The 18031-nt window shown below is 42.7% G+C and overlaps 1 non-coding gene across 1 annotated transcript; it reads right to left on the minus strand.

Moving 5' to 3' along the window:
* Nucleotides 1-461: 461 nt before the first annotated feature.
* On the minus strand, nucleotides 462-565 carry LOC133767352 (U6 spliceosomal RNA). Its single transcript, XR_009866840.1, has one exon. It is a non-coding gene; the product is annotated as a U6 spliceosomal RNA (small nuclear RNA).
* Nucleotides 566-18031: the final 17466 nt, after the last annotated feature.

Below are 18031 nucleotides of genomic sequence, written 5' to 3' on the forward strand. Positions count from 1 at the left end.
ATCTCTGCAACCCACATGGCAACATGACTTGAGTTTCTGCTACTGGCTTTGATGTGGTCCAACTTCAACTGGTACAGGCATTTGGGGACTGAATCAGAGGATGGGAGCAGGTTCTGCCTCCCCTTCTCTTTCACACACAGATGCACAAAAGTGTTAAAAATATGTTTTAAAAAATTTTAAGCCGGCGCCGTGGCTCAACAGGCTAATCCTCCGCCTTGCGGCGCCGGCACACCGGGTTCTAGTCCCGGTTGGGGCGCCGGATTCTATCCCAGTTGCCCCTCTTCCAGGCCAGCTCTCTGCTGTGTCCTGGGAAGGCAGTGGAGGATGGCCCTGCACCCCATGGGAGACCAGGAGAAGCCCCTGACTCCTGCCTTGGGATCAGCGCGGTGCGGCAAAAGGAAGACCCTTCTCTCTGTCTCTCTCTCACTGTCCACTCTGCTGTCAAAAAAAAATTTTTTTTTTAAAACATAGAGTGCTTCACAGATTTGCACATCATTCTTTCACAGGGGTCAAGCTAACCTATGTATCATTCTAAGTTTAGTATATGTGCTGGCAAAGTGAGCACCAAAAATATATTTTAAAATTCAATACTTTAGTGATAAACATGAATTTTATTATTTAAAAATTTATGTTTATTTGATTTAAGAGACAGAGAAGGAGAGAAGTTCTCCACTTGTTGTTTCAGCAACCACTCTATACAGGTGCAAGTAAGCTTGTATCTTCTTCAAAGTTTCCAGAACTAGATATTCAATTGCCTTCCAGCATCTATACATTATTATTTCCCAGCACCCCATGTTAACTTGTCAAAATGGAATTAATCACCTTCCCATTACTTTACTTTTTTCCCTCATAATTTAAAAATATCAGTGGATGGAATATGATCTATCTGAACTCTAAGAGAAGTTGACATTTGGGCATCCAGTCAAAGTAGTGGTTTTGTCTCTGTTATTTATTAAATCCATCCTCTTGTCTCTACCACTACCATCATCTACTATTCTTGGCAAAAGTCAAGAGACATCACACAAAAGTACAAACTCTCCTTGATCTCTCTCCACTTTGCCTCCCCCTCCATCTTCCCTTCCACTCATTTTTTTTTTTTAAGGTTTCATTTATTGATTTGAGAGGCAGAGTTACAGACAGAGGGAGAGACAGAGAGAAGTCTTCCATCCACTGAATCACTTCCCAAATGGCCACACTGGCTGAGCCAATCCAAAGCCAGGAGTCAGGAGCTTCCTCTGGGTCTTCCCACATAGGTGCAGGGGTCAAGCACTTGGGCCACCTTCCACTGCTTTCCCAGGCCATAGAAGAGAACTGGATCAGAAGTGGAGAAGCCAGGACTCAACAGGAGCCCATATGGGATGCCAGCGCCGCAGGCAGAGGCTTAGCCTCCTACTCCGCAGCACTGGCCCCTCCACTCATTGTTCCCTACAATATATGCTTTGGCAGTTAAATTTATCCTATGGGGCAGGTGTTGTGGCACAGAAGGTTAAGCCACCACTTGGGTCATATGCATCCCATTTCAGAGTTCCAACGGTATTGCTTCCAATCCAGTTTCCTCTAAAGTGCCTTGGAAGGCAGTGAGTGACGGTCCAAGTGCTTGGTCCCTGCCACCAATGTGGAAGACTCATATGGAATTCTGGGCTCATGACTTTGGCTCATCCAGCCCTGGCTATTGTGGGTGTTTGGGGAGTGAGGCAGCAGATGAAAGACCTGTTCTCCCCACCCTGCCCTCCCCCTTTCTGTCACTTTTTTTTTAAACTTGCCCCACAATATCACAATGTTTCTTGGCTGCCTACCTGATTCTGCTGCTGTCTCTTTTGACAACAATGCCCTTGCCATCTGTGACTTTTCCTCCTCATATATTAGCTCTGAAGGTAGCTGCTATAGGATTCTGCTCCTTAATTTCTGAATCCAGGCCAGAAGCCCCTCTCTGAGATCTAAGATACTGTGTGGTTACCACCTGATCTTTTTTATTTGTCTTCATCTCATTTGCTTTTAGATTGCATTCAATCTTTTTTTTTTTAAGATTTATTTATTTGAAAGGCAGAAATACAGAGAGAAGGGGGAGAGAGAAAGAGATAAATATCTTTCATTACTGGTTCACTCCCAGATAGCCACAACAACTGGGGCTGGGCCAGGCAGAGGCCAGAAGCCAGGAGCTTCATCTGGGTCTCCCATGTGGGTACAGGGGCCCAAGTACTGGGGTCATCCTCTGCTACCCTCCCAGGACACTTATAGAGAGCTGCATCAAAGTGGAGCAGCCAGGACTCAAACTGGAGCACATATGGAATGCAGGCACTGCAAGCAGAGACTTAACCTACTACATAGACCACGTTCCATCTTTTAAAGGTAGGGTAAATTGATAAAAATGGTAGTGAAAGTTACCGATTCTCCTAATGACCACTAGGTGTCACTCCTATCTCTGTTTGAGCAAATGACTTGCCACTAATTCTAACCTCAAACTCAGTTTAAAAAGATTTTTTTTCTGGCTAAATCTTGGAGTGTTTTTTGTTTTGTTTTGTTTTGTTTTGTTTTTTAAGAAACTAAATTTTTATGCCCACGTAGATTCAACAAGGAATGATTAAATCCCAATACTTTAACTATTCTACTATATAATTTAGCTTGACACTGTCACCCCAGCTAGTATTTATAGATGATCAAAACAAATATATTAGCCGGCGCCATGGCTTAACAGGCTAATCCTCCGCCTTGCGGCGCCGGCACACCGGGTTCTAGTCCCGGTCGGGGCACCGATCCTGTCCCGGTTGCCCCTCTTCCAGGCCAGCTCTCTGCTGTGGCCAGGCAGTGCAGTGGAGGATGGCCCAAGTGTTTGGGCCCTGCACCCCATGGGAGACCAGGAGAAGCACCTGGCTCCTGCCATCGGATCAGCGCGGTGCGCCGGCCGCAGCGCGCTACCGCGGCGGCCATTGGAGGGTGAACCAGCAGCAAAAAGGAAGACCTTTCTCTCTATCTCCCTCTACTGTCCACTCTGCCTGTCAAAAAACAAACAAACAAACAAAAAAAACCAACAAATATACTGATTTTAAAAATTATCTAGTGGGCCGGCACCGCAGCTCAATAGGCTAATCCTCCGCCTGCGGCGCTGGCACACCGGGTTCTAGTCCTGGTCGGGGTGCCGGATTCTGTCCCTGTTGCTCCTCTTCCAGTCTAGCTCTCTGCTGTGGCCCAGGAGTGCAGTGGAGGATGGCCCAAGTGCTTGGGCCCTGCACCCGCATGGGAGACCAGGAGAAGCACCTGGTTCCTGGCTTCGGATCGGCACAGCACGCCGGCCACAGCGGCCACTAAGGGGTGAACCAATGGAAAAGCAAGACCTTTCTCTCTCTCTCTCTCTCTCTCTCTCTCTCTCTCTCTCACTGTCCACTCTGCCTATAAAAAAAAAAATTATCTAGTGGTAGGCATGTGTTACAGCATTAAGCTGCTGGTTAGTATGCCTGCATCCCATATTGCTGTGCATGGTTGGAATCTCAGCTTTGGCTGCTGACTCCAGCTTCCTGCTAATGCATACTCTGGGAAGAAGCAGGTGATGGCTTGGGTAGGGGCTTCCTATGAACCATGGGCAATACCAGGATTGAGTTCTCAGCTTCTGGCTTCAGCCTGGACCAGTCCCAACAGTCACAGGTATTGGGAGAGTGAAACAGCAGAACAGAGGTCTATCTCTATCTCCCTTAAACTTGCTCTTTGACTCACATTTTTTAAAAAGCATGTGAATATATATATATATATATATATATATATATATTTTTTTTTTGGACAGGCAGAGTGGACAGTGAGAGAGAGAGAGAGACAAAGAGAAAGGTCTTCCTTTACTGTTGGTTCACCCTCCAATGGCTGCCGCGGTAGGTGCACTGCGCTGATCCGAAGCCAGGAGCCAGGTGCCAGGTGCTTCTCCTGGTCTCCCATGCGGGTGCAGGGCCCAAGGACCTGGGTCATCTTCCACTGCACTCCCGGGCCATAGCAAAGAGCTGGCCTGGAAGAGGGGCAACCGGGACAGAATCTGGCGCCCCGACCGGGACTAGAACCCGGTGTGCCAGCGCCGCAGGCGGAGGATTAGCCTAGTGAGCCGCAGCGCCGGGCATGAGTATATTTTTTGAAACATAATGGAACATGGAGTAAGGCCTAAAAATTGTCTCTTAAAACTTTTTCTGGGACCAGCACTGTGGCGTAGCAGATAAAGCTGCTGCCTGCAGTGCCAGCATCTCATATGGTGCTGGTTCAAATGCCTACTGATCCACTTATGACCCAGCTCTCTGCTATGGCCTGGGAAAGCAGCAGAAGGTGACCCAAGTCCTTGGGCCCCTGCACCCATGTGGGAGACCTGGAAGAAGCTCCTGGCTTCAGATCAGCTCAGCTCCAGCCATTGCAGCCATTTGGGGAGTGAATGGAAGATCTCTCTCTCTCTCTCTGCCTCTGCCTCCCTGTATCTCTGCCTTTCAAATAAATAATTAATTCTTTTTTTAAAAAAAAAACAACAACTTTTTCTTATCTTCATAGAAGATAAACTGTTACCTTCTGCAATAAGAGTGAGTAGTAAACAATTTATTATCTATAGAATAAAGTGTTAAATAGTTTGAAAGAGATCTGAAGAATACACCAAAACAATACTCTTTGAAAATTTTTAAAAGATTTTAATTTTATTTATTTGAAAGGTAGAGTGACAGAGAGAGAAGGAAAGACAAAGAAGTCTTCCATCCACTGGTTCATGTTCCAAATGGCTGCTACAGCTGGGGCTAGCCCAGGCCAAAGCTAGGAGCCAGGAACTCCAGCTAGGTCTCCCAGATGAGTGGCAGGGACCCAAGAACTTGGGCCATCTTCCGCTGCCTTCCCAGGCACGGTAGCAGGGAGCTGGGTTGGAAGCAGAGCAGCTGGTATTTGAACTGGCTGCATTCTAAAATGAGATGCTAGCGTTACAGGGGACAGTGTAATCAGCTGTGCTACAATGCCAGCCCCAAAAATGATACTATCCCAAGGGAAAATATTTACAACATCTTTCCAAAGACAAAGGTTTGAAAATGCTTTCATTTAAAAGCTAACAAACAAATATTTTTTTTTCTATTTTTCAGACATGAAAAGACTGACTAAATTTTATTTTCCGTCTCAAACCTAACAATCTCCAAATTTACCAATTTGGTAAGTGGCTTCCATTCCCATCTAATTATTCTAGTCTAGAGTCAGGCATTTGGCTAAGTAGTTAAGATGCCACTTAGGATGCTTACATCCTGTTATCAGAGTACCTGGGTTCAAGTCCCAGCTCTGCTCTCAATTCCAGCTTCCTGCCAATTCACACCATGTGAGGCAGGAGCTGATGACTAGTGTTTGGGTTTCTTGCATACACATGAGAAACCCAGACTGAGTTCTTGGCTTTGTCCTGGGCTCAGTCCTGGTTCTCACAAGCATTTGGGGAGTAAACCAGCAGATGTCTTTCTGTCTCTCTAGCTCTCACTCCTTCTCTGCCTTTCAAATAAATAAAAAAAATAAAAATAAACAAATAAAATGTCATTGTGTCCCTGCCACCACATGGGAGATCTGGATGGAGTTCCTGGCTCCTGGCTCAGTCCCAGCTGTTGTGAGCATTTGGGGAGTGAATCAAAGAGATCTGTCTCTCTCTTTGTGTGTGTCTCTGTCTTTCAAAAATAAAATAAAATAAATACAACTTTTAAAAAACAATTATTTTAGCTTACAGCTTTGTGGTCATCCTTGAATTTTCCTTTTGCTTCCTCTTCTACACCCAAAATATTATCAATAATTATTGGTTCTGCTGCCAGATTATGTGTCTACTCTGTCCACTATGCTCTGTCTCCACAGCCATCCACCTCATCCAAGCCACTGCCTCTCGCCTCCTGCCACAAGGGCCTTATTTGTTTAAAATATTTATTTATTTATTTATTTATTTATTTTCATGTATTTGAAAGGCAGAGTGACAGGGAGAGAGAGAGGCAGAGAGAGCTATCATCCATTGATTTACTCTCCAAATGCCCAATGGCCAGGGCTGGACCAGGTTAAAGCCAGGAGCCAGACTCCATCTAGGTCTTCGACAAAGGTGGCAGGAATTCAAGTACATGGACCATCATCATCTGCTACCTTCCAGGATGTGCACAAGAAAGAAGCTGGATTGGATACAAAAGTGAGACTCAAACCCCAGCACTCCATTATGGGATGCAGGAGTCGTAAGCAGCATTCTGAGTTCTGGGCCGCAATGCCTGCCCCATGAGAGCTGCCCTATGAGAGCTTTCTTTTTATTTATTTATTTATTTATTTTTAATTTGAGAGGTAGAGTTACAGACAGATGGAGAGACAGAAAGAAAGGTCTTCCATCTGCTGGTTCACTCCCCAAATGGCCTCAATGGCTGGAGCTGGGCTGATCCAAAGCCAGGAAACAGGAGCTTCTTCCAGGTCTCCCACCTGGGTGCAGGGGCCCAAGCACTTGGGCCATCTTCCACTGCCATAGCAGAGAGCTGGTTCAGAAGAGAAGCAGCAAGACTAGAACCGGTGCCCATATGGAATGCTGGTGCTGCAAGCAGAGGATTAACCTACTGCGCCACAGTGCCGGCCCCTGGGAGAACCTTCTTACTCTGTCTGCCCACTGGGAACACTCAGCCCTATGGGATTAAAAAGAGTCCAATTCCATTTTAAACTTATTCTACATAGAATAAGAATCATAGGTAGAAACTCCTCTGAAATTGGAACTCATCCAATACTGAAAAGAACTATGAAATGCTTTAGGTGGCTAATCCCAGGAACTTAACCAGTCTCAGTCCTAGTGCTTCAAGACAAGAGAATTACTGTCTATTACAGCAGATGGTACTGACAGTGTTCTTTTCTTTGTTGGATTCTAAATGATCAGAACTGCCAAAGTGGGGCTATTTATGTTAGCAAAAGAACACCGAGTCGTGCAAGGATTTCTCTTGGACTGGCAATGCCTCTTGATAACGGTGAATTACAGCTTCTGCAAATAATTGAAAATTTCATCTTTTTATTTTAATCAGCCTAGCCTCTTTGAAATTCATCTTGTTGGAGAACGTTTATTTGATAAGTCTCTGCTTCCAAGGTGATTTAGGCACAGGATAACACTTTATTCCTTTCCTTAAAGAGGGGTAATTTCTCCCCCTAGATTCACTGGGTACAATGTATCAAATTTTTGTGAAAATTTATTTTTGGCTCCATCCAGCACATCAACCCCTAGCCTGAGACTAAACATTATTTGTGTTTCATCACCTGATCTAATGGAGAAACTGAGATTCATATTTTAAGAAATTGGAATGAAATGTTCCAAATAGCTCTAATTTTCCTGGTCTCCCAGGAAATTTTTGATCACATTATTTGATTCAATATGTTCTTTCCTCCTCTGTTGAGCACAGAGAAGGGACATTAAACACATAACTATCTGAAAATAATACTGAGGTAGCAATTATAATACATAGAACTTTTTGCCTCCAAATTAAAACCCATATGTTTTCTAGTAATTGTATAAAACTACCAAAAAAAAAAAAAAAACCCACTCTTTTTACCCTGATTCCAAAAATACTTGTCCAAGATTGGATAAAGAGAGATGAAGTAGGGAATAACTGTACAACTTAGGGTGGCTTATATTATAAATAGGAATCATGTCTTAGATATTTCTTCTCTCACTAAATATGTTTTAAATAATAGTGGTTGCATGTATTGAACAGATAATTATTTTGTTTATTGAATGCATCAGTGGCTGAACTGGGCACTTTCTGTGTTTCCCATTTAACTTACTGTTTTTAGTCTTCACATCAACTCTACCTAGTAGGCATTACTTTGTGGTGACAGTGCAGTGACTCAAACTTCATATTTTCGGGACTTAAAGTATATTTGTTTGCTTTTAGTCACTTTAATACTTCCTTTTATTTCCTTCCTCAAAATATCCTCAAATTGATGTTCATAAGAATAACTTATGGGGCCGGTGCTGTGGCGTAGTGGGTAAAGCTGACACCTGCAGAGCAGGCATCCCATATGGGTGCCGGTTTGAGACCTAGCTGCTCCACTTCCGATTCAGCTCCCTGCTATGACCTGGGAAAGCAGTAGAAGATGGCCCAAGTCCTTGGGCCCTTCATGCATGTGGGAGATCCGGAAGAAGCTCCTGGCTCCTGGCTTCTGGCTCCTGGCTCTTGGCTTCTGGCTTTTGGCTCCTGGCTCCTGGCTTCGGATCAGCCAGCTCCAGCCATTGCAGCCAATTGGGGAGTGAACCAGCAGGTGGAAGACCTCTCTCTCTCCGCCTCTCCTTCTCTCTGTGTGTAACTCTGACTTTCAAATAAATAAATAAATCTTTTTAAAAAAAAGAATAACTTATAAGGGATTGGCATAGCTAGGTAAGCCACCGCCTGCGATTCCAGCATCCCATATGGGCAGTGGTTTGTGTCCTGGCTGCTCCACTTCATATCCCTGTTAATGGCCCAGGAAAAGCATTGGAGGATGGCCCAAGTGTTTGGGCTGCTGCACCCACATAGGAGACCTGGAAGAAGCTCCTGAGGCCACCTGGGAAGTAAGCCAGAGGATAGAATACCTCTTCTCTCTCTCTCTCTCTCTCTCTCTGTAACTTTTGACTTTCAGATAAATAAATAAATCTTTTTTTAAATGAAGTATAAGCTTCAAGCATTTTGAAGAGTTTAAACATTTGACATTGTCAATAAATTAATCTAAAATGCAATCAAACATGGAAGACATGGATCTGAGCCAAGGGGACAATTCTAGAAAGTACTTTGTTAGAGTCTCTTTAAAATTGTATCCTTACCTTTTGTCCACTGGCAGCCATCAGGAAAACCAGAATGGGTGCATGCAGGTAAATCCAGAAGCTGTGGAGAAAGCCACAGTGGCCTGTGACGTGCTTGCTTCTGAGGCCTGAGACAGCAGACCACAAGCCCTCTTGTTCCACAGGGCTCCCTGCCTCCTGGCTGGCGCAGCACACAAACTGGGCTACAAAGCCAAGCAAGGCTGTAACATACAAGATTTGTGTGGGCTTTGGGGGTCACAAACACCCATTTCCTAAGTGCGCAACTTATGGAAAGTCTGTCCACCTTCGTGTCCAACCAGCTAATGCTTGCCACAAAGCCTTCTGTCTGCTGCCGGAGTTACAAATGGGATATCACCAAAGAGCTCTGAGAGTTCTGAATTCTTACTGGATTGGGGACGATTCCATGTACAAATTCCTTGAGGTTATCTTCCTTGTTACACTCCATAAGGCTATCAGAAGAAATTCTGATAACCAGCGGAACACCAGATCAGTCCACAAGCACAAGGAGGTGCATGGGCCGACAGCTGCAGGTTGCAAGAGTTGTGGCCTTGGAGAGGGCCCCAGGTTCCACCACACTACTGTCAGTTCTGGCTGTGTGCAACACCGCCACCCAGCTGCACTGTCACAGCTAACACAAGTAACGTTTGTAAAATTCATACCTAGCTGACAATTTAGAACCAAAACTTTACTTTAAAAAAAAGTTTTCAAAAAATCTGTTTCTCTTTGCCTTTCAAATAAATAAAAACAAACATTTAATGATTAACTTGATAAAATTAGATACCTCTTTTAGTAATGAAAAAAGTCCATGCTGTATCTATAGTCTATATATAACATCTCTATATTATCTGCTGTGTCCACAGTAATTGATATGAATGCTGTGATCTTCTAGGGCATTCGATTTTTCTCTATGTACTAAGTAAGAGTCCTGTAGCTCCCAGTGAGCCTTCATAACCCCCAAGTGCTGTTTGTCCTCTGCTCAGACTACCAGGGAAAACAATGAGTGTTCAGGCTGACGGACCTGCCTTAGGAGCAGCACCTCAGACTAAATGCTAAGGGACACATGACCACAAGGAAGGAAGTGAATCATCTGTCAGGGCCCACAGAGGTGCTATCCTGATTGAGAATCAAGTCAGATTATGGCTGTAGCAATTATCTTAAAAAAAGGAACATGAACATAAGTGTGACTAGCAATAGTTATCATTTCATTCACAACTTTCTGTTATTCTCGAGAAGGTTTGCTTCACTAATTCAAGAAATGTTGGATATTAGATGAAAACTTCACTGAACTGACTGTATTGTCCAATTAAATTATGGCCAGAATTATACACATAGGTAATTTTCCATTATTACTTTACTTCCAGGAAAAATGTTAAACTCAGGTTTGATCATCAAATAAATCTTTGCTTCTTCTCACTGTATTTTGGTCCTGAAATAACCTATAATATTCAGCTAAAACAAAACAAAACAAAAACTTGGAAACTAAGTACCATGCAAACTAAAGGGAAATTATTTTTTTCTGATTATAAAAGAACTTGAATTTAGACTTTTAAATGATGCATTCCAAAAGCAAGATATAAAGAACTTCTAATTGGCATTTGGCACTTCTAGTGAGGGCAAATTAAAAATACTTTAAGTAAGAAGAAAAAAAAACCCACAAAACTTTTTGAAAAGTTAGAGAATTTTAGAGGGGAAACTTTATAAATTTAAAAATAATAGCTGGAATATTAGTAAACTTGTTGAGCGAGGATTTAGGTTTCCCTTCCTCCCTGAGCAGGCACAACAGTGCTATTGGGGAAGTAACACCTATTTAAAGGATGTAAAGAGAATAAAATTTTGTTTTGTTTCACACCACTAGCCTAACATTGTAGCATGAAGTTGGTCAGATGACACCTTTTGTAATTATGGTGGCAGATGCTAGTCTGTATAGAGTCCCAAGAGAATTTGAGGCTCTGGGCTACAAATCCTGGTTTCTCTTTGATATGGAGGGTTAGGGAATCCTCCCCTCCTTTCCAACACCCTGGTCTCACCATTCCTCCTCCAAAATTAAGGTTTAGCAAAAACTCATCAAATTTTTCATTTATTCTCTTCTTTAATCAATCTCTGCCTTCTAATTTCATATTTCTTTATTTGTAATCAATGTTACCCCTTTCATGATATAGACTTCTTATCTATTTTCTCTTTCAGTCTTCTGTTTCCCAATAATGTTTGGCCAAAATGTAATTGTTCAGTAATTGTAGAACATATATTTTGTTTAAAAAAGAGAACAAATTATTTCTCATGAATGTTACTTTTAAAAATCTTAGAGGGGCCATCCATAGCCACACATTCCATATCCATAGATTAAATAAAATGTGGACCAAAAATATTCTAAAAAAATTGCATCTATGCTGAACATGTACAGATTTTTTTGTTGTTATTCTATAACCAGGACAGCATAATGGCCATTTACCTAGCATGCACATTGTATTAGGTATTTTTTTAAAAGATTTATTTATTTATTTGAAAATCAGAGTTACATACAGAGAAGAAAGGGAGAGGGAGAGGGAGAGGGAGAGAGAGAGAGAGGTCTTCCATTGCTGGTTCACTCCCGATTGGCCACTATGGCTGGAGCTGTGCCATTCTGAAGCCAGGAGCCAAGAGCTTCTTCTAGATCTCCCACATGGGTGCAGGGGCCCAAGGACTTGGGCCATTTTCTACTGCTTTCCCAGGCCATAGCAGAGAGCTGGATTGGAAGTGGAGACGCCGGGTCTCGAACCGATGCCCATATGGGATGCTGGCACTGCAGGCGGTGGCTTTAACCGCTACATCACAGCCAGCGCCAGCCCCTGTATTAGGTATTATAAGTGATCTAGATTTTAAGTATACAGGTGGGGCTGGCGCTGTGGCGCAGCGGGTTAAAGCCCTGGCCTTGAAGCGCCGGCATCCCATATGGGCGCCAGTTCTAGTCCCGGCTGCTCCTCTTCCAATCAAGCTCTCTGCTATGGCCTGGGAAAGCAGTAGAAGATGGCCCAGGTCCTTGGGCCCCTGCACCTGCGTGGGAGACCCAGAAGAACTCCTGGCTCTTGGCTTCAGATTGGCGCAGCTCCGGCCATTGTGGCCAATTGGGGAGTGAACCAGTAGGTGGAAGACCTCTCTCTCTCTCTGCCTCTCCTTTTTCTGTGTAACTCTGACTTTCAAATAAAATAAATAAATCTTTAAAAAAAAGCATACAGGAGGGTGCATGTAGGCTAAATGCAAATATCACACCTCTTCATATAAGGGATTTGAGCATCCTCACAGAGGTCCTGGATACTGAGAAATTACTGTCATTGTGTGCTATTGAACTTTGGGTCAGACTCAATCACTAGCCAGTTTTAAACCTTATTTGGACATCCCTTTGGTAATGGCTAAAAAACTATTTTACTTTTTTTCCTTATATCTTTATATTATTACTTTGGGGATATATATGTTCTTTTATAATGTTAAGGTTTATGGCTTAAAACTTTTTGTTGTAACTAAATTTTATTTGAAAATAGTCTCTTCACACATGTAATAATTTCCCCAAATAGCAGCCAGCAGGAACTCTGACCATATGGAGAAGATACACCACAATAACTCTTGAAAAAAGGATTAAGCAAAGACAAATCAAAGTGCATAAATGCCACCTGAAGAGGCCTTGCTCTGTGGAGACTGAATATACTGCCCTCAGTTGACTGGGATTTGAAAATGAGTCATACTTTGCACCTGACTCCCACCTTATAGTTCATTGTGCTTTCATATTTGTACATTGCTCAAGTATCCTAGAAGCTGCAGCTACATCAAAGCCGAGGGTAAAGTATAAGCTGACAATTTCTGGGGCTCCATATGCTGCTAGGATATTTCATTTAGGCACAATGATCATGTAGGGAGATATGTGTTATTATTATAATCTCTGTTCCTAGAAATTACTGATTGTTAAGAAGATGCGGATACAGAATCACTTCATGATATCTGAGTGGTCATATTCCTCATGGATGTGTCCTAGAGCCATCCTTGTATTCATTCCACAAATGTGTTCTGGGGTAGAGATGTGAACAAGACATCCCAATCCCCAGCAACCCTCATGTGCTTGACATCCATGGGGACCCTGCTACTTCTTTGCTAGAGAATCCAGCCAGACTCATCTCAGCTTACGCTTACAAATGTTCTGTAAAGTTTTTGTGTTGTTGTTTTTTTTTTTTTTTTTTTTTGGTGTGGTTCTTTGTTTGAAGATTTATTTATTTTCAAAGTCAGAGTTACAGAGAGAGAGAGAAGAAGAGAGAAAGAGATCTTTCATCTGCTGGTTCACTTCCCAGGTGGCTGCAACGGCCAGAGCTGGGCCAGGAGCCGGGAGCCAGGAGTGCCGAGTCTCCCACATTGGTGACAAGGGCCCAAGCAATTGAGCCATCTTCCTCTGCTTTTTTTTTTTTTAAAAGATTTATTTATTTGAAAGACAGAGTTACAGAGAGGCAGAGGCAGATGGAGACAGAGAGAGAGAGAGAGAGAGAGAGAGAGAGAGAGAGAATGAATCTTCCATCTGCTGGTTCACTCCCCAAATGCCACAACAATGGGAGCTGGGCCAATCGGAAGCCAGGAGCCAGGAGCTTCTTCCAGGTCATTCATGTGGGAGCAGGAGCCCAAGCACTTGGGCCATCTTCTACTGCTTTCCAGGCCATAGCAGAGGGCTGGATTGGAAGTGGAGCAGCTGGGTCTGCTGCAGGCTCCAGCTTTCCCCACTAAGCCACGGAGCTGGCCCTTTCCTCTGCTTTTCCCAGGCCATTAGGAGGGAGCAAGATCAGAAGTGGAACATCAGTGCCCACATGGGATGCCATAATTGAGGGTGGCAGTTTTGTCCACAATGCTGGCCCAAAATTTTTTATTGTTTTTAAAAACTATTTATTTGGGGCTGATGCTGTGGCATAGCAGGGTAAGCCTCCCTGTGATGCCGGCACCCCTTATAGCCACTGGTTCAAGACCTGGCTGCTTCACTTTCCATCCAGCTCTCTGCTAATGCACCTGGGAAAGCAGCGGAGGATGGCTCAAATGTTTGGGCCCCTACACCTACATGGGAGACCTGGAAAAAGCTCCTGGCTCCTGGCTTTGGACCAGCTCATCTCCTGTCCATGAGGCCATTTTGAGAGTGAACCAGTGGATGGAAAATCTTTCTCTCTCTATTTCTCCCTGTCTCTGTAACTCTGACTTTCAAATAAAATAAATAAATCTTTAAAAAAATTTTAAAAACCTATTTAAATGCTTATTTTATTTTATTTCTTGAAAGGCCAAGAGGGAGAGAGAGAAATCAAGAGACAGAAAGAGAGAGGTCTTCCATCCACTGATTCACTCCCCAAATGCCCACATCAGTCAGGGCTGAACCAGGCCAAAGCCAGGAGCCCAGAACTCAGTTTGCATCTTCTACATAGATAGCAAGGACCCAAGTACTTGAGCCATTACCTGCTGCTTTCTGGGGTGTGCATTAGCAGGAATGTGGATCAGAAGCAGAGCAGCTGGGACACAAAACAGGCACTCCCATATGGGATGTCCCAAGCAGCAACTTAAAGTTAACCCCCTTGCCATACACCACCCCCCATCAAATTTCTTACCTCTTTGAACACACTCAGTTTGTTTCTAATCCTGTTTCCACAAATCAAAGATATTTGAATGGATTATCATTTCCTTTGAAGAACTCATCTGAAGAATTTATAATAATATGATAATAGCCAATAATTATTGCTATGTTATATTGCTATATTCCAGGCATTATGTTAAAAATTTCACACAGATTTTCTCACTTATTCCTTAGAACAGTCTATGAGAATATCAACATTATTCCTATTTTTCCACATAGGGAAACTGAGACTTGGAGAGAATGCAAAGCTTTGCCAATGTTATGACAAGTGGTGGAAATCTCTCTGATGTCAGAGATCTAGTTTTTCTCCTTTTATTATTCAACTACTATCCTTTCTAGTTTGATTTAATGAAAAAGGAACAGTTTTTCCCATTGGGCAGATTAAAAGCAAAATCTTTTGGTATACTCCTGGGAGATTTTACCCTCATTTCTAGGCCTATTCCATGACAAATTGACACAAATTTGTGGATTGGTTTCAATGACACCTTCGGTTGTTTATCTACTCAACAAATGTGTAGGGTGTAGCCTTTTGGTCACCACATAGCGAATCATCTCACTTCTATCTTCTATTGAAATACAACGCGATGCTTAGTTTCCTATATTTTTCTCTTTGGATAAGAGATGAATCCATTCCAATTGAACTGTTGATTCTAGGTGCTCCCTAATGAATAAGGCAGTTCTCAACAAGTGGACACCTGTTAACGACATAGTTGTACATCTGTATCTATTTACCACTCACAGCTGCACAGTTCTCCCCCATCACTGATGTCCCTGCCTTTTCTCAAGGTGATGGCTACCAGAGCACTGTCCAGCTTGGGTCTGATTTTCTGAGGTAGGGTCCTTCCGGGATTCTGACACTTGAAGAGGACAGAAATAAAATGTTACCACAATGGTATAAATTTTACGGTTTCATTATTATTAGTTTTTATAAGTATAGTCATTATGACATCATCAGAGTTATTTTCTATTTTGATACTTCACAACATGAATGTCTTTTCTCTTAAAATTCATCAGTGTCCAACAGCATAAGAAGCAAAAACCAAATGCCTGGTTTAGAGGTGGGCATTTGGCTTGGTGGAAAAGATGTCTGCTTACCATATAGGAGTATATGGGTTCAATACCTGCCTCTGGCTCCTTAATTCAGTGCACACCCTGGGAGGCAGCAGGTCATAAGCTCAAGAGGTTGAGTCCCTGCCACCCAGTAGGAGATCTGAATTGAGTTCTTAGGCCTGACCCAGCTTTAACTATTGCATGCATTTGAAGAATGAATCAGTGGACAGAAGTTTCTCTCTCCCCTCTCCCCTTTGCCTCTCAAATAAATAGAAAAATAAAGACTTTTTTTAAAGGCTTGATTTGGTTAAGATGCTTTATTTATTTATTTATTTATTTATTTTTGACAGGCAGAGTTAGACAGTGAGAGAGAGAGAGAGAGACAGAGAAAAAGGTCTTCCTTCTGTTGGTTCACCCCCCAGACGGCTGCTACGGTCGGCGCGCTGCACTGATCCGAAGCCAGGAGGTCTCCCATGCGGGTGCAGGGCCCAAGCACCTGGGCCATCCTCCACTGCCTTCCCAGGCCACAGCAGAAAGCAGGAATGGAAGAACAGCAGCCGGGACAGAATCCGGCTCCCCAACTGGGACTAGAACCCGGGGTACTGGTGCCGAAGGCGGAGGATTAGCCTAGTGAGCTGCGGTGCCAGCCTGGTTAAGATGCTTTACACTACACAAATCAATTCTCTTCAAGTATGACTGAATCAAGCACTGGGAAGATTAATTTAGCAATATTACTTTACTACAGGTTATGCTTGCATAATTTCCAAATTTTATATAGGAGAATAAAAAGATAACTCTCACCTGTTTTAGATGTCACATGTTGCCCAAATATGTTTTTAGCATAGTGTTAAAAATAAATAAATAGGGCTGGTGCTGTGGCACAGTCAGTTAAGTGTCTGCCAGCAGCGCCATCATCCCTTATGGGTGCTTGTTTGAGCCCTTGCTGCTCTACTCTTGATCCAGCTCCCTGCTAATGCTACTAGGAAAGCAGTGGAAGTGCTTGGACCTCTGTATCCATGTGGGAAACCTGGAAGAAGCTCCTGGCTCCTGGCTCTGGCCTGGCCCAGTTCTGGCCACTTGGGGAATGAGCCAGTGGATGGAAGATTTCTCTCTCTCTCTCTGTTTTTCCATCTCTCTATAACTTTCCCTTTCAAATAAATAAATAACTCTTTAAAAAATAAATATAATGTTACATCTCAAGAAAACACCTTATTTAGGTTTTGAAAGAGATTCTATAGTATTCTAAATGATACAGAAGATGGAATATAGATTTAGACATCTGCTATTTTACATTCCCAGAATAATTTCCTTATCTTTGGGCAATTATCTGTATTTTCCTTAGGAAAATTACCCTTGAGCCATTCTTAGCCTGCATCTACATAAGATCAATCACACCTCAACATGGAATCATGGAGAAATATACACATTCTTCCTGATGAATTTATTAAACTATTCAGATTTAATTTTTGAGATGCTACTGGCAAATGGAATTAAAAGATAAGTTTATTTTGGTGCAAAAATGGAAATCTGTACATAGATTTTTCACAAGACAGATTTTCCTATGAACTTTTTTGAAGTTTGAAATTAGTCTTGCTCATTTTACTTTCTTGGAGGATAGCAGAGGTGAAAAACTGATTTGTGATTATGTTGTTTAAGTATGTAGGTTAAGTACATAGGTAAAAAGTGTGTAGGTCGGGACCAGTGCTGTGGTGCAGCAAGTTAAAGCCCTGGCCTGCAGCGTCGACATCCCATATGGACACCAATTCGATTCCCAGCTGCTCTCTGCTATGGCCTGGAAAGGCAATGAAAGATGGCCCAAGTCCTTGTGCCCCTGCACCTGTGTGGGAGACCGAGAAGAAGCTCCTCGCTCCCAGCTTTGGATGGGCTCATCTCTGGTTGTTGCCATCATTTGGGGAGTGAACCAGCTATTCGGGGAGTGAACCAGTGGATGGAAGACATCTCCCTCTCTCTCTCTCTCTCTCTCTCTCTCTCTCTCTGTGTGTGTGTGTGTGTGTGTGTGTCTACCTCTTTCTGTAACTCTGTCAAATAAATCTTTAAAAAAAAAGTGTGCAGGTGAATGGGTCCAGGTCTTGGAAACCTTGAATTCCAAGTAGAAACTTTACAGTTTGGGGGGGGGGGGTCAGGCATTAGGAATCATTATATAAACTAGACTAGATGATTAAACCAAACAGAATCAGTAATCTGACAATGTTGTAAATGATGAGTGGGTTGAGAATATGGAAGACTGAAGTTAGAGTGTGATCACCTGTGGTGGTAAAACATAATAGGTTTTATCAATTTATTATTATTTCTTAATATATTTTAAAATAGTTTGGCTCATGAGAATGAGATGATGGGAAATAAAATGTAACTTCTTTTTAAAATCCTTAGTCTACAGTACAGCAACCAACTAAAATGAAATATACTATCATGACAGAAAATATGAGCACATCAAATATTTGTACCAAGATCAGAATGTTCCAAGGTTTATTAACTAGTTAGCTCTTTAAAAAAAATAAGCTACAAATCAATGTGGTTTACTGAACTCCTGGTCTCCCTCTATCAGCTAATTGAGACTGCAGTCC

Source organism: Lepus europaeus, chromosome 9 (genome assembly GCF_033115175.1).
Source record: "Lepus europaeus isolate LE1 chromosome 9, mLepTim1.pri, whole genome shotgun sequence".
Classification (NCBI taxonomy): Eukaryota; Metazoa; Chordata; class Mammalia; order Lagomorpha; family Leporidae; genus Lepus; species Lepus europaeus.